The following is an 8129-nucleotide window of genomic DNA, read 5'->3' as shown; positions in this document are numbered from 1 at the left end:
TTATTATGATCAGGTTTCCAACCCCTTGAAAAACAAAACTTAGTTGTAAAATCTGATTAAAACTGTTAAAATTGTGACCAAACGTACGGGCGACCAAATGTCCGGCCGACCAAACGTACGGGCGACCAAACGTCCAATTTTTTTCAAGTCCGAAATAACCAAAGTGCCGACTTATCCAAGTGTACAATACAATGTGGGTAAAGTATTTGTCAATCTACCTTTGAGATGCTGGCGGTGAATAAAACACATTCAAACATCTCTCCCATTCGTCGGAGGAATTCGTCCACGTGGGGTCTCTTAGAGACGTAAACCTGCGGACATAGACACAGAAATATTTCCAATTAAAGACTGGTGGAATAACCATGATGAAGGAATACTATTCCAAGGTTTCTTATTAAAATGCTATCTAATATAATAATAATGATTTTATGGTCCGTTATCTTGGCTGGGGGATTGTAGCTTAGTGCAGGAATATTCTGCCATTTCAGTATATCGTTATTTGAAATGAATGCGGTATTCATTTTTAGTTCAGATGTCTTGTACTTGTAGTATTTTAGCACAAATTCAACTCAAATAAAGTACTGAGCATATATATAAAGGTGACAGACCAACCTGGTAAATCGTTCCATCAATGTCAATCGGAGTGATGAAATCCGCATTGTTCACTGGCTGAATAGAAAAGACAAAAATTCAATTGTACTACGAATAATATATGTTTCCAAGACGTCAACACTTTCAGCAAATACAGCAAGTTATTCTATTGGCCTGTTGTAGTAATGGACTCTTAGTCTATTTACACGTGGCTGGTTGCAATATCCTGTGACATCTTCTTTGGACAGTCTGTAACCTCAGATGGACTTAATGCACCTTGGAATCCGTTACATAATTCCGGCACGACACCCTTTGCTCTAACACCTCAAAATTATTAATTATTATTGATTATACATCTATTTATTTGTCTGTTGTTCGTATTTGTACACTTCCCTACTCTTGTTGACTAATTATTTATTATTATTTATAGATTATTTATTTGTACACTTCCCTACTCTTGTTGGCTATTTATTGTTTTATTATTTATAAATTATTTATTAATCAGTTTTATTCTTAGTAGTACACTTCCCTACTCTTGTTGACTAATTATTTGTTATTATTTATAGATTATTTATTTGTCTGTTTGTTATTATTTGTGCAGTTTACCTGCTCATTTATGTTGTTGACTACTTATTATGTACCTTTATTTCTTAGTGATTATTTATTGTTTTTATACATTGATTGTTTATTATTATATTTGTTTGTTGTTGTTATTTACGCACTTTGTGGTGAAGCTTTACATTATATTTGTATTTGTCTGTAGTTTTTGTGACATTAACATCACAATAAAAGCCTTATATTTAAATTAAAAAATAATTCTAATAATTTTCGACAAGAATTTGATTTGTACATATTGTAACACATAAAGCAATTTACCGTGAAGGAGCTGTGCACCAAAGTTTCATCCAAATCAATCACCATGCAAATCTTCCCACTTTCATGTGACTTTAATTGAGGCAGTAGTGCTTTAGCTGGTACCTGTCAACAAACAAAAGACAAAAAACCTGCAGTCTATTATTGAACAAAACATATCCGAGTCCAGACACGTTGTACATGTCGCTCATTAACGTCTTTGAGCTCCCTTTGCGAGTTGTTTTAATGACGGCTTTCCAAAAACACTCCAGCTGGTGCAATGTGTTGACAGAACAAACACAACATTCGAGCTTAACCAATCATTATTCTAATCCCAAAACAAGTTAGTCAGACAGACAGTAAAGCACTCTAATGGCGGACTGAAGGAAATATTTTAGAGTCGACTAAATATCTTGTAAAAGGAGCTCTTATTGGTGGAAAGCCAGACAAGGGAAGAAAAATGGAGATATATTTCAGTCTATTTGCCTCCATTGGAATCAAAAAGATAACATAAGTACGTATTTACCTCTGTATTTGGTGAAACGCAGTACTGGCAGTCACAGAGTACATCCGAATCGGCGTCCCAAGGGTCTTCCTCCGAGTCCTGGACCCCGTCTTCGTTTTTTTCGTACTCTGAGACGACGCTGTGGATAATATCTGCTGGAATTTCTACTGGGATTTCACTTGAAGAGCAACTCTCGCTGTCGTTTTCACATCTCGGCGTATCATCTGCGTTTATTTCGTAGACAAAGGTTGAATTTTCCTCTGGTTCGGACTGTCCAAATAGTTTCAGAACTGAATGATCTTCACTGATTATAGAATCATCCAAAGCTTGTTTTGACGATAATCTTTGAATTTGGTCTGTGTAGTATTTCTCGATCAAGGCAAATGTTTCACGTTGTTGTTCCACTAGCGACCAATGAGAGTCCTTTTCAGAAAAATGACAGAAAATCTCTTCTTGACACTTAGTCTTCTCATTGTTTTCAGTAGCAACTCTTAAAGTAGCATCAGATGGTTCCTCATTCGAACTAGAAACGTCATTAATATCCCATAATGCTTTAAATTCTTCCTGTTGGCCGTTTGACTGACTTCTTAGTCCATAAACGCCTTCAAATGTTTGTTCTGAAGACCTAAAACATGTCTTGTTTGCTACATTATACACTTTTTGTGGTTGTTTCTTGGCTAACAACTCGTTTTGGTACAAGAAATCGAGGATATCTCCTCCATCAAAGCAAGAAATATAACATTGGCGTTCTTTCAAATGAAAGTAATCTTCAGAGACAAAACTTTCATGTTGGACATGTGTCTCATCATCCTCACACGAATCCCACTGGGTCTGCTCATCACTGAAATCTTCCTGCACTTCTTTATCAGATTCCGATCCCGATGAATCCAAGTTATTCTCAAAGTCATCTATACAAGTCTTAAAAGATTTACTCTCCGAAGAAGAGCCGTCTGAGAGCGTATCGTCTTCCATGAAGAACCCCGTTGAGGTCCTGACGGAGTAACTCTGCTCTGAAGTTTCATCCAAGCCGAGAGATCGGCTTTTGTAGTCGAGATATGTCGCCACTAGGTGTCCCTTACTATCATCAAGGACACTGTCCAGAAATTCTCTTTGATTCAAACAGTTAGCATCTGAGAAATGTCTTGGCATTTCTTCGTAATCCTTCTCCTGGCTATCGGATAAAGAACCCGAATCATCCAAGTCGTCCGCCACAAAGCTTTGATTGTGTATCTCTTCATAGTCGCTAACTTCGTAGTCGCAGTCCGATTCATCCGCTGACTCCGAAGTGTCAAAGCCGCTCATCTCGAGTTTCTGGCAGTCGTCAGTCGACAGTTCTGGCTCGCACCCAAAGCACTTGTACGCCATACCGGAGGGCTTGTATTGTTGTGATAACTCCAGCTGTTCCACTAGTTCGGGTGTACGACCGCGGTTTGCACTCTGTGTCAAACTGTCGGCGTTTACACCAAGATTAGTTGGCGCTAAGTCGGAATACTCATCTGGATAATAGCTGGCCTCGTCTACTTCCGATATTTGACTGCGATTGTCAGCTAAACTACAACTACAATTAAAACAGGTTTCAGAGGGTCTGGAAGGTCTCCAGTCCCATCCATCCAATGGTTTTCCTGAGTTTGATGTCTTGTCAGGAATTGTGTTGCATTCCAGATTGACTCCATTTTCTAAATCCTGCTCAGAACCTTCATAGCAATCTGCAAAATCGGTATTACACCGTTCCGTGTAATTAATTTCTTGACTAACCACTAGTCTTTGCGTGAGTTCTGCGAGGACTTTACCGTCAAATTCAGCTCTTGCGTCTTCTTCTGTCAACTTCTGGCATTCCTGGAGACGTAGTGTCTCATCTCCAGAGACATCACTTGGCTCAGTTTCTTCCAAATACATCACAAAGACTTTTCCTTGTCCCCAAAGGTCAGAATCTAAACACCATACGATGTTTCAGAGTCCAGTTTTAAACTGGATTTACGCAAAAATCCAAATCCCTTGTTGGGGAATCGTTGCCTCCATGTGGAGAGAATATACATAGAGATGAGTCGGTGGGCGGAGTGAGACTACAGCTCCCCCGGGGAAACAGGAGCAGTGCTCATGTTGACTTGACAGCTTGTCAAGAGCCTAAAACTCCACCCCCTTTCCTATTCCCAGGGACCAAGTCATTTATTTTGGGGGCTTGGAAAGAAGTGAGAAATAACTTTGAAAATATCAAATCGCTACAAAAGGCTAAAGTCATGCAAAAATGTATAAGCAACAGCCAAAAGTTATCTAACACTTATAAATCAACTCATTAGTGATAGACTAAGATCTTTTCTCGTATAAGTACACTTTTTAAATATGTTAAGCTAGATGCTATGTTGTTATAAGTGTATGTTAATGTATTAGATTATTTTAATATTGCTGTTTGAGACATAGTATTTGCAGGGTTTAAATAGATAGTTTTTTTGCAAACTGTTGAGCTTGAATGGTCGCCGTGACCTCTCTGACATTTACAGTCTTCGTGTCTTTGCCGTGACGTGATTGGCATCTGTTTTTCAACTTTAAACGTTAAGACATCAATAAATAACATAAAAGTTTAAGGCTAGGCAATATTATGATCATAATGTTGTTTATCCAGCACACAGGCTTTAAACTGATTGTTCACGTATGATACATATGGAGATACAGTTATATATTTTATGGCTATTTTATAATCAGTGAAGATGATGGAAGGGTGCCAGATCACGTTAAACTTGACAAGTTGCGTATTCCGTAACTACTTCTATTTTAATATGACAGTAAAAAGTCTAAAAGTATTACATAAGTTGAAGTTTAACTTACAGTGCTAAAGATAGTCAGGTAGAGAGTAGTATAATATTTCTATCAACAGAGTGAAGATCTTCACTTTGTTTTTTTGTTTAGATTTTTGATGGTTTATTTGCCTGTAAAAAAACAATATTGAATTTCACTTGATTTCATATAAGCGTTATTAGAGTATCAGTTATAAATACACTCAGCTGTCATTGTAATTTAACGTTCAAATCAAGTCAAGTGAACGAATGAAGTAGACGAGGCGGCATGCGTGATGAAATCCGATCTTTGCAATGAAGAAACTCCGACTAATTAGCGTTGCCAAGAAGTGAAGTCAGTGCTGTCAGCGACAATGTTAGCCTGCCACATTCGGATAAAATTTGTGTTGCTACATCAGGGGCTCTTTTTAGATTTTTAGGACAATAAATACCCCAAAATTCAGATAAAAAATGGCAAAACAAGGCAGAAAAATCAATGTAGATGTAACGTCTACTGGAATGAATTAACATTACATTTGAGAATGCTGATGTTCAACAATGAATTACATTTTTAGATACATTTTGAACTCAATAAGTGTTAAATTTGAGCCTTATTTGTTTAAGATTATATGTAAAAATGTTCTATTTTATCACATTTTAATTTTTCTAGATTTGAGTGTTAAATTAAACACACATTTAAATTTATGGAGACTTTTGTGTGTTGAACAATGGAAAAATACTTAGCAGGGGTGGCAAACACGTGGCTTTTAAGCCACATGTGGCTCTTTGCGTCGTTTCAAATTTATTAAATATAATAAATTAGATTAAAAACATAATTTGGCAAATTTGATGTTTTTTATGCTTCTTCTAACAAAAAGTTCAACTCTTTAACTCTCATATTTTCACATTTTTATGCCTAATTTCGTCGCCCCTTGATTATATTAGTATTTTTTTTTCAATCCATTTTTAGTCTGACCCAATTTTCCAAACCAGGACAAATATGAACTTCATCCTGAACTCTATTCCCACCATTGAACTCATGCCGAAATCGGTCAAAGTCACGAGAGCGCGGTCACGATATCTGGGGGAGCTATACTGGTCCACACATACTTGCTTGGTCCCCAGTCGACATCTTGGAGTGCAAACACGTGTGAAGAAAGTAAGTAGGCAGGTGAAATGTGTAGTGTGTGTAAAAAAAAAAAAAAACATCAGTGTATTCACTCCGCTCATATTACACGCATCAGTGTGTTTAAAATAGCTCCTTAGTACTGCTCAGTACTAAATGATAAGGCACATGCTCCTTTTCAGGCTTCGGCTAGTAAATACAAAAAGGGATCAACCCATATTCAAAGAATTATGGATTTATTAGTGTTTTTTTTATTTAAATTCATAAAAAAGACGAGCTGAAATTTGCAATGACCACTTATTATAATAAAAATGAATTGAAATGTAATTGTCATGTGATCCACCAACTAAATTGCATTTAAAATTAATTCCAAAAAAAGTGAATTGAAATTGAATTGTCATGTGGCGCCACCTATTAAATTGCGATTGAAATGAATAAAAAAATGAATTGAAATTTAATTGTTATGTGACCCACCAACTAAATTGTATTTGAAATTAATTTTAAAAAATGAATTAAAAAAAATGAATTCCCAAAAAATTTATTCCAAAAAATATTAATTCCCCAAAAAATTAATCTCCCAAAAAATTAATCCGCCAAAAAATTAATTGAAATTTAATTGTCATGTGACCCACCAACTAAATTGTGTTTGAAAAAAAATCCCCCAAAGAAATAATTTAAATTTAATTGTCATGTGACCCTAAATTGCCTTTAAAATAAAATATTTGTCCAAAAAAAAAAACCAAAAATAATGTAAGGTAACCCCGTCAAGGTCATTCATAAATGTCAACCACAGCAATAATTAAGTGCCAACATTTTCTAAACTAGTTCGAAACTAAACATCCCCTATTTTAAGCAATGCTGTCCTTTTCGAAGCCCGGCGGGTCGCACGTAAGGTCAAACTCGCCAGCACAAAAACAAATAATCGCTAGCCACGGGGCACGGCGGCTATCCCGTAACGTGCTTGTGAGCTCGCCGTCACGCCATAAATCACCCGTGCGACCCAATTGTTCGGCGGGCACGCCCATTTGCCGAGAGGTCGCGGGTTCGATAATGAGATGTCGGCGTTTGTGAAAGGCTGCAACAAGCTGACGCCATTTTTTAATCTGGTTGAAAGCGGCTCTTATGCGGGAGACTATCTGTCAAGGCATGTCTTTTTACTATTAATATCTACAGTGGGTGTAGTAGGGCCCTCCCTACTGCTGGTTTTCGGCCATTTTGATACCTGATATGGCGTTACAATCTGACAAGCTGCATGGAATGGTCGGGTCATTGCAGACAAACTAGCTTTGGGTAAATAGATTTTAAAGAAAAATTAATTTACCTTTGAGTTGATGTGATGAGAGATGCAACAATCCAATAAATTGTCGTAAAATGGTTTGAAAGTCAAATCAGCCCAAAAAGATGAGATCCGCTTATTTTGATGGAAAAGTTGACCTGGAAAATGGCAAAAAAATGATTAAAGTTTAAAAAATTCTTGAAATTATTTCTGTGAATCGATAGACAAACATGCTAATAGTCAACCAGGTTAGTAGAATATTTATAGTATGTATTTTACTCTTGTGGTACTACATTTATGTATATCAAAACAGTGTATACTACTAAACTTTTTTTGTGAGATTTACATGGTATAATAGTCCCTTTTTTAATCACATTATGGTTCTTAAAGTTTTTTTTGTTTATTTATAGTCATTAATGTGTATTAAAACATTAGAGAGTGATTACTACTAAATATTTTTGGTTTTATATTGTTAAGAGTATTACATGGTATAGTAGTCATTTTTTAATCACATAGTTATGGTTCTTAAAACATTTTTTGTTTATTTATAGTCATTTTTGTGTCCTCAGATAAATAACAAAATATTTACAATAAATACTATAATAATACAACACTTTACGGTTTTAAAAGTATAGTTATTCATAAATTATATCATATATTACACTTAAACATGGTTAAAAACATACTTAAAAGTACTGAAATACTTACAAATTCACTCTAATTCTGTTGTCCTTTTCCCCCTCAGATGGTTTTTGATGGTAGAATATAAACCAAGTTTGCAAAATGTGGGATACTGTCATCTTCTGGTGGATCTCTGCATACACAGCAACTAAATAGACAAAAAACAACAACAAAAACACACTTTTTAGGGCTAAAATAATCACAATTAGTATCTTTTAACTTGCATTAATACTTACAAACAGATGCATCTTTGCTGGATTCACTTTCCATGTATTCTAGGACCAATTATAATCTTATTTGTGATTATTTCTTTATTGCATAGCCTTG

The sequence above is a fragment of the Stigmatopora nigra genome, chromosome 11 (genome assembly GCF_051989575.1).
Source record: "Stigmatopora nigra isolate UIUO_SnigA chromosome 11, RoL_Snig_1.1, whole genome shotgun sequence".
Lineage (NCBI taxonomy): Eukaryota > Metazoa > Chordata > Actinopteri > Syngnathiformes > Syngnathidae > Stigmatopora > Stigmatopora nigra.
This window is presented reverse-complemented; position numbering follows the sequence as displayed.